General features: G+C 39.6%; 1 long non-coding RNA gene across 1 annotated transcript; it reads left to right on the top strand.

Moving 5' to 3' along the window:
• The first annotated feature begins 4,059 nt into the window (after window positions 1-4,059).
• LOC118599603 lies at window positions 4,060-8,401 on the top strand. Its single transcript, XR_004949016.1, has 2 exons — window positions 4,060-4,201; window positions 8,122-8,401. It is a non-coding gene; the product is annotated as an uncharacterized LOC118599603 (long non-coding RNA).
• The last annotated feature ends 746 nt before the right edge of the window (window positions 8,402-9,147 follow it).

The raw sequence follows: 9,147 nt of genomic DNA, 5'->3' as shown, positions 1-9,147 counted from the left end.
CCCTAGTACTACTGATCCCATAGATGTGTACTGGCAGCATCCCAGGGCAACTGTGGCAACACAAGTAGCTTATCAGCAAGTATGAATGAGGAGTGAATCAGTAATGGATACACAATGTAAGTGTTTGTAAAAGCACAATAAAATTAAATTTCTTTATTGCTTTATTGCTATTCTGCTACACACAAAATGCTAACTTTTGCACACAAAAAGCTAAGTTGTAATTGGAAGAAAGTAATGGAGCTCACAAAATTCTAATTTATGCATTTTAATAACTAATTTTTATCTACAAAATGCTAATTTATGAGCACTAAATGCTAACTTGTGCTCACAAGTTGAAACTAATGATTTATAGATCAAAAAAGATAATTTGTTTACTTCTTTTAAATCTGATTTTTTCACGTCATGCTCAGGGCTCCATACATACCTAGTACATATCCAGCCAAATAACTGGTTAAAATGATTGACAAACATCAATTCTAACTCACTTTTTAAACTATTTTAAAGAATTTGACTTTTTGTTTCAGTTTTTTTCAATAAAACATACTTGTTTGATGGAAAGTTTAATGACATTTTTTCTGAAGCTCAAAGTTTGAATCTTAAATCAAGACAATGTTAAGATGCGTTTTGGCTGAAACACGTTTGTTTGTGATTCTCCTGCAGACTGTGAGAAAACCCAGTAGATTCTGAAGTCATCTTAAATTCCAGCCACATCAGCCCGAAGCTTTGAATGTCAAAGGCGGCGGATCAGACTCGGATGAGAGTTCTCCGTATCCATCAGTCCGAACTTCAGTGGTCATCCGTCAAAGCGGCTCGCAGGCTTCAGACGCTGACATGTGTCAGCCACACTCACACACACACACACACACTCCGGTCCTCTCTGTCCACACCAATAACACATCAGGTCCACCTTCATTGGACGAGAGCTAAAATCAAAGCACCCGGCCGCCCCCCCCCTTCAGCCGCCACCAAATCCAATCACAGCTCGATACTTGCCTTGATTGATTAGCTTCCAGTCCAATTGAATCCCTGCCCAAGGTGGGGTAGGGGGGGGGGGGGCAGACTGCCTTGCTCAAAGCCATTAGGCATTGGCATCAGTGATGATGTGTGTGTTGGGGGGGGGATTATGAAGAGACAGACGTTCTGTACTTGTTAGTTGTGGTTCTGGAGTAACACGCTAAAACCGATCCGGAAGGAGGAATTCCAGCACACGGGTTCCTGATGAGGAACAACAGAAACGTTTCCTGGACGTTGACCAGCAGGAAGCGTCAAAGTCTTTCTGAAAGTCTCCTCAATAAAGAAATGAAAGTCTTCAGTCTGTGATAACTAGAACACGTCTAGGTTGAGTTCTTGATCACGAGAAGCATCTTCTAGACTTTTCACAGACTCGTCACATCGGAAAGCTCCACAGCTTCACCACGATGGTGTTATTTTATTGCTTTCAGCCAGGATACAAATATTTTTTTATCTGGAAGATAAGAACCGAGCACCTTGACCTTCGACAGCGTCTTTCAAACGCCTGTTTACAGCTCAAGGGTCTACCAACGACACGTGCACGTGGAGGCTGCTGTAAAATATTTACCACCTGGCCGATAACTTCACGGAACACGGCCTGGTCGAGGCCTTCTGACCATTCTGAGCATTGTGCTATGATAATGTCACGCCGGCCTCTGAAATGGGCTTTAGAGAGACCACATCCAATGGAAAGTCTGTGTAAACGTGCAAGGCGTCACATGTTTTTAAGTCCACTTTTGGGCTCCGAGTACAGAACGCAGAGAAACATTGAAAGTTAAATCAGTTGACCAATCAGGGACTCAGATTTTGGTAGTGGTGTATGGGTAGCATCATGGAAGTGCCAACCGTTTGAAAACTGATCACGAAGGAGGAATTTGTTCGTCTTTGATCAATTCAATCACCACAGATTATTCACCAAAACCTAAATTCTGACAGATTCTGTCCGAGTATCAGATAATCACGGACATCCTCCCTCTACTGGAGCTCCATGAAAGATCTCACCTGGTGGAGAACAACTGATCTAGATCAGGGACACGCCACACTGTCTGCATGATTCCAAGACATCCAAGCCCTACTCATGACTCATGACCTGGTTCGGGTGTGTCCAGCCAATCAGAACATGCCAGACCAGGCCTGTGGTCGTCCATCCCTGATCTAGAGGACGATGAGGAAACGGCCCATTTACACGACACGGGAGTGGTCAATAACAACGGTTGCTATGGTAACACACAATGTCATCATGGACCTAAATCTGGCAGAGTTCCTCCTGATAAAGCCAGACCCGTCTAACGTGGTCCAGAGGCCACCTGGACGATCCAGAGGAGGATTGAGAGAAGGTCATGTGGTCTAAGGAATGAGACTCGTGTGTTTGGAGGTCAAAGGAATGCTGAAGAATGTATTGTAAAGCATGGAGGTGGAAGCATCCTGGTTTGGGGTTTCTGACACTGGAGTTGACATTCTTTGATCCACTGTAGGTCTATTCATGCCAGTGGTCTCCAACCCTCAACAGAAGAAACTGGGCCGCTCTCCTGCTGCTGAGGAAAACTTTTGGATTCTTCACCTCATCCCGCTCATTCTTGATGACTGTCAAGTTGTTCGGTCATGTGTGGAAAATTCACCCCCTACTTTTTAAAAGTAATGGCACTGAGTGCTGGCTGCACGGTGGCGCAGTGGTTAGCGCTCTGGCCTCACAGCGAGAAGGCCCCGGTTCGAATCCCAGCTGGGACCTTTCTGTGTGGAGTTTGCATGTTCTCCCCGTGCATGCGTGGGTTTTCACCGGGGACTCCAGCTTCCTCCCACCGTCCAAAAACATGCTTCATAGGTTCATTGGTGACTCTAAATTGCCCCTAGGTGTGAATGTGAGAGTGAATGTGTGTGTGATTGAGGCCCTGAGACAGACTGGAGACCTGTCCAGGGTGTACCCCGCCTTCGCCCTTCAGTAGCCGGGTTAGGCTCCAGCACCCCCGCGACCCCGAAAGGGAAGGAGCGGTCAAGAAGATGGATGGATGGATGGCACTGAGTGCTAAGTTGAAGGTCCCAAGCTAGCAAAGCTAACCAAAAACAAACGTATTTAGCAGAAAATCGGAAACAACTTACAAACAAAAGCTGCATTTAGCAGAGAAAAATCAGGATTCTTTGCTCCAATTATGTAATGATTGTGACAGTCACAGACCATAATAGTCATAATGCATAATGTTCAGCGACTGGCTGCGTAATCCTATGAGGATGTTGCTAATAAAGTTGTTCAAAGGTTGGATTCAGGTTTTTTATCAGGGGTAGAAGATACCAGTACTGTGTTTCACCACACTGGCTTAGGTGTGGACTCAATGCTAGCCTGGATACATCACACGTTACGGTCGGATGAGGCTGAATTGGCGTCTGACCAATCAGCTTTCACTGAAGCCTCGTTTCCACTGAGTGGTCCAGTCCGGTGCGGTCCAGTCCGGTAATTTGAGCTTTCCATTCCTAAATGGACCCATTAACCAGAACCGTACCTCTTGAGGGCCCCCATTCGTTGTAGGTCCATTGAAAAAATAAAACGGGACTGTTGGGGTGGAGTCTCTGTTGAAACCCGTTGATTGACAGAAAGTGATGACAACATCAGAAAGCGCTAATATAGCGCTAAGCTAGCGATTTTGCAAGTGTTTCTGGTTTCTCAGCTTCAGATACTTTAAATGTATGAAACAGTCAAAGAAACACCGTCGTTCTAAAGCTCCGTTCACTGGAACCAACAGTTATTGAGAATCAGCTCCTTCAGAGATGAAGGATGGACAACACTTCTCTGTGTGAGGAGTCTCATGAAAGATCATCTAGAGGTGTTTCAGCAGGTCTTCTTTTGGTTTTTATGTCTTTCCATGTGCCTGTCGTCCCAGGACTTAACTTTAGATCAAGGTGTCTTGAGCTTCACTGAGGCTTCACAGCACACCACCACCACTGGACCTCCCACTCCCAGCATCGGATCAGATCACAGACGGGATCAGATCTGCGTATCTCTTACGACATGTCCTGGTATCTGCAGCCTTTGGCTGTGCGCGGCCCTCAGCAGTAAAGATTAAGGACGTGTCTCCTCAGCGTCGTCTGAAGTCCACAGGTCACCCGGCAGCGCTTAACAAGAGCTCGCTCCGGCGACAGCAGGTATTCACACGCGCCGCCGCCGACCTGAACGCATCCAGAGGGAACGTCCTCCGAGGTGAGTGGTCCACCAGCAGAGAGGAAGAGGGTCAGAATTCAACCCCAAAAAGACGGAAATCTGAGTTTCTCTCAAAACTGATGAATCTTTCTGTGCTGAACTGTAAAATGTATCATGTGTATTAAATAAAAGCATAAAGGAGAGATTTTAACACCTAAATGCAAATACGCATTGGAATTTCAAAATAAAAGTCTACATATTTGAATGTTTTACAAATTTAACAAAAAAGAGGATTGCCTAAAGGAAGATCTGTTTAAGGTTATTTAATGTTTGGCAAATCAGAGCCGTGAATGCTTTTATATTTCACCTTTTCAAACCCTTTTCATGACTTATTTCTTTTCTCTTTTTTTGTTTGAAATCATCAAACTAAAGCAAAACTGGGCAAAGATTAGCTATGTAAATACAAAAAAACAAAAAACAACTTCAAATATGAAAAAAACAATCTTTTTTTTGTTTTCCCAAGTTCATTTTAGTGTAGTTTTTTCACAATTTCTGTTAAATCAAAACTAAAATGGAAAAATTGCCAATATTTTACTTTCTTTAAAATAAAAAAATCTTTAACATTAAATGTAAAAGCAGGAAAAATAAAACATTTTTTTTCTTTTTTTGTTTTTTCACAATTTATTGTTAAGTATAAATATAATACTTAATATTTTACCATTTAACTAAGCAGGTTTCTTCAATATTGACCGAAAAATGTTGAAAAAACATTTTTCATGAGGGTTTGCTCCGGTCTTTTTGTGTGTTTCTAACTATTAGTGGAAAAAAATTAAAACCTAAATAGAAAAAAACTGTTCTACGCAGTAAAATAATTTAAGGTGGATTTTTAAACGCATAAAAAATCATTTTTTAAAAATGTAAATATATATTTTTTGCTTTGGTCATTTAGATTTTTTGTACTTTGTCTAAGATATAGTAAAACAAAAAAGATACAATTGTTTATATTTTACTGTTCTTCAAGCTAGATTTCTTCAATATTGATGTTAAATTAATAAAAAAAAACCTTATTTACCTTAATTGGTGATTTTGTTAGTTTGTTTTGGTATTTTTGTGGGTTTTTCTTCTCCTTTTATTGGAAAAATGAAACCAAAGTTGATATATATTTAATATTTTGCTGTAAATTCTTAATTTTGACTTTAAATATGAAAAAAGGCATTGTTTCATTTGTGTAGGTCTATTTATTTTTTAGCTTTTCACTATTCTTTGAAAAATTAATCAATATTTTAGTCTTCCACCAAACAGAATTCTTCCAAATTGACTTAAATACTTTAAATTGTCTTGGTCTTTTTTGTGTTTTTTTGTTCATTTTTCACTGTAAAACGTCCAAATAAACATCAAAAACAGTAAATATTTCTCTCTTCTCGATCTCCAGTCCCTCTGGTCCATTGATCTTTCACTTGGTTCTTTGATTTCCTCGCTCCGGGCCGTCACCTTCCCGTGTGTTCCCTCCATTCGTCTTCAGGTGTTATCTGTCGCGCTGCATCCAGCCTCCAGCCGCCGGCAATTAGCTCCTCAAGTTCATTAATAATCCATCGTTCAACTCGTTAATTATTTACCTTAATTGCTGATTTAAGTTTCCCAGCCCTTCACACAAAGAGCCACTAGGGACCACACACACATAGACACACCTCGACACACACATAGACACACAGACATAGACACACACCGACACACATAGACACACAAACACACACCCACACACACACACGAGGTCACTGGCTCTTAGAGGTGACATATGGATCAAATTTCTACTGATGTCTTTTTTCTCTCTTCTTTTATCCCTGAATTTGCTTTTGTGTCATTGTGTCATTGTGTGTGTGTGTGTGTCGGGGTGTGTGTGTGTGTGTGAACATGGCCGGGATGTGATTCTAGTAGATGGAGAAGTTCCTCAGATCAATACAGTTGATTGAGTGTAAATGAAATGAGTGCAACAGCGACTACATCTGCATCTGCGCGGAGGACGCCGCCGCTCTCCTCTGCTGTGACTGTTTCACAAACACACAGTCTACACAACAGTTGTGTGTTTGAGGGACAAATGTCTCAGGACTGGTGTTGAACTTAGATGTTTTTATCTGAGGTTATTAGACTTAAGATTAAGATAAGCAACAGAATTTATTTTATTCAGGACACATAAATCAGTCTTAGTAATAAAAAAGTAGTTTCTTTTCCATATGTATCTATCTACAGAGTGAGTGTGGGAGGGGTTTAGCTACTGGTTCAGACACTAGCTGATCAGTGGGAGGAGCCTAAAAGCCAAATTCAGACTTAAAAAAATATATATAAAAGAAATACAAAAGTATGAAATCAGATTTGTATTTGTATCAGAGGAAACTCAAAATGTTTAAAGACCTAAATCCATAGTCTAAAATTTAAGGAATCAAACCAGAAATTCCAGATTGGAATAAAAATAAATAAATGAAGTTCTCAAATTTACAGTGTTTAGCTCCGTTTATACTAATGGTAAAACAAGGATAAACAGAAAAGTACCTTTGACAGTTAGTAAATATTTACAGACATGAGATGCTGATGCTTTTATTTTGAAAGAAATCATATTATATTTCATAGTAAATACTAAATTCTTTGTTCTTTAATTCTGTCAAGCACCAATGCTGCCTCCGATGTAAATTACTGAACTACTACACTATATTAAAGTACACTGATGTACATCCGTACAAATTACCAGCAGGAATCTTAATACTGACAAGAACTTTATGTAGTAACAATATTGATCCTGAAATGATTTTATTCTATATCCTAAAATAAATGGTGCAGATGTTATTAAAAAAAGAATAAAATTCTCAAACTTTATTTAAAATTTCAAACTTTACATAAATGAGACAAATTCTTAGAAGTACAAAGGACCACTTTAGCCTCGTTAGCTTTGTTAGCGCAATTTACAAAACCTGTAGCTCCCAACCTTCGCCGACATCGCTAGAACAAACATTACTGCGACCATGTTTGTGAGTACTAACCTTTTAGTAACACGTAAAAATACAAACAAACAAGACACCGCGGTATGCTAGCCACATTAGAAAAGTTAGTTGCGTTAGCCACGTTAGCATAGTCAGAACCTGACCTTGTTAGCAACACATTAAAACAACAGACTGATGCCACCAAAACTGATGTGATTGTGATTCACTATAACTCCAAACCTTGATAGTAACACGTCAAAAAATAAAATAAAATAAGAAAACAGTCCAACACCGCTACATTTTAGCCACATTAGCATATTCGCACATATACCCACATCTTAAAAAACAGGCGGATAGCGCTAAAACCAAAGTCACTGTGACTACGCTAACTCGCATGTAAAGATGGCGGGATTATTAAGTCACATCGTCTCCATGACAACCGGGAGGACGGCACCCTCACCAAAGAACCAACGCAAGTTAGATCAAGTTAAAGAAAACTGATTCTTTTGGACCAGTAATGTTTATTCTTTTAATTGATATTAAAGACGTGAAATCAAGAAATTATGTTAGAAATAAACATTTGGGGGGAAAAAAAAGATTTAAACTCTAGATATGAATTTGAGGCTGTTTTTGGGACAATTAGAATTTACCGAAATTATTTAATGAATATTTTAAGATGTGTCATCCTGACTTACGTTGATGTTGTTTTTTTGTTTTTTACCTTAAACATAAAAAACTACAAAACTAAAGCAATGCATTCGAGATTTAGTAATCATTAAGCTTATAATTCTCATCAATTTATCATTATTGTAATAATTTTTGAAGAAAATGTATCATTTTCAGTTCTTCTTAAATGCATGTTTGGGATTCCTCATATATTTCTGTCATTTTAGAATTTTGTTGTAATTTTTTCTTTAAGTTTGTCTATCTTATTTTGAAATCACCTGGATGTCACCACCATCCTCCCATCTTCCTGTTCCCCCCTGAACTCTCCATCCTCCTTAGGAGAACCACAAGACCCTCAGCGCTCGTCTGGAGTGGCGCTGATCCCTCCGGTGGCGTGCTGCTGTCAGTAACAAGGATTCATCCTGTTGTGATGCTGCAGACGGACAGGAAGTCATTGTTACTGGGAGTGTCCGTCACATGACGTGAAGAGATCCAAAGATCAGGTTTATTTCATCCTGCAGGAGTCAGACCATTCATCTGAGGATTTGTTTGTGTCCGTCGCTGCATTCATGAGGAGATTCATGTCATTCTGTTTTTAAGAGAATAAAAGCCCCAAAATCAAGTCTTTTTGTGCCTTTATTTTGAAAACCATCACTGTGATTCACCTGAATGTAGAACCTAAATTCACCAAGTATGAGGTGACAGTTTTGACAACAAGGCAGGAACTCTTTCCTCTTTTTTACTGCCCCTTTGAGGCAGATTTGACCCCAGTGAAAATGAATTTTGGACATAGTGAACGGCCCCTCCCCCAAAAATGATGACATCATAACGAAACCATCAACAAACATGAATGGGGCACAAAAAAAAAAATAATTGAAAATCCACTAAGGAAGCCAAAAATGTGATGGGGATATCCAATGAAGCAATGCAGCAAAATAAATCTTTAGTTTGAGTGATCTTCACGAAATTTAACACACTCACCGTTAGCTAAAGTCTACAACCACAACCAATGTTAATTGACCTTTGACCTCAGGAAGAGTCCGCCATCTTGAATTTTTCCAAAAATCCCCTTTGCTACCAGCTACAAATTTAAACTCCTCTCTGGGATTTCAATCCATCAACTCCAAACTTCTCGAGCATAATTAGGAATCTAGTTGGAGAAAAATGTTGGAAATGAAATGTGTTGATCTTGAACAACATTTTTTTTTTCTAGCTAGCAAAACTGGTGTTTACTTGTTGCTCAAACATTTTTTACCGGAATGTTGTGAAAATGTAATATATGAATCGCTAGCTCACGCTGCATGAAACAATATAACATACCATATGAAGATATTAGAAATATGGGCGTGGTTAACCAAAAACCTCCGT

The sequence above is a fragment of the Oryzias melastigma genome, linkage group LG2, assembly GCF_002922805.2.
Source record: "Oryzias melastigma strain HK-1 linkage group LG2, ASM292280v2, whole genome shotgun sequence".
Taxonomy (NCBI): Eukaryota; Metazoa; Chordata; class Actinopteri; order Beloniformes; family Adrianichthyidae; genus Oryzias; species Oryzias melastigma.
The sequence above is the reverse complement of the archived record's forward strand: the minus strand, read 5'-3'. Positions and strand labels throughout refer to the sequence as shown.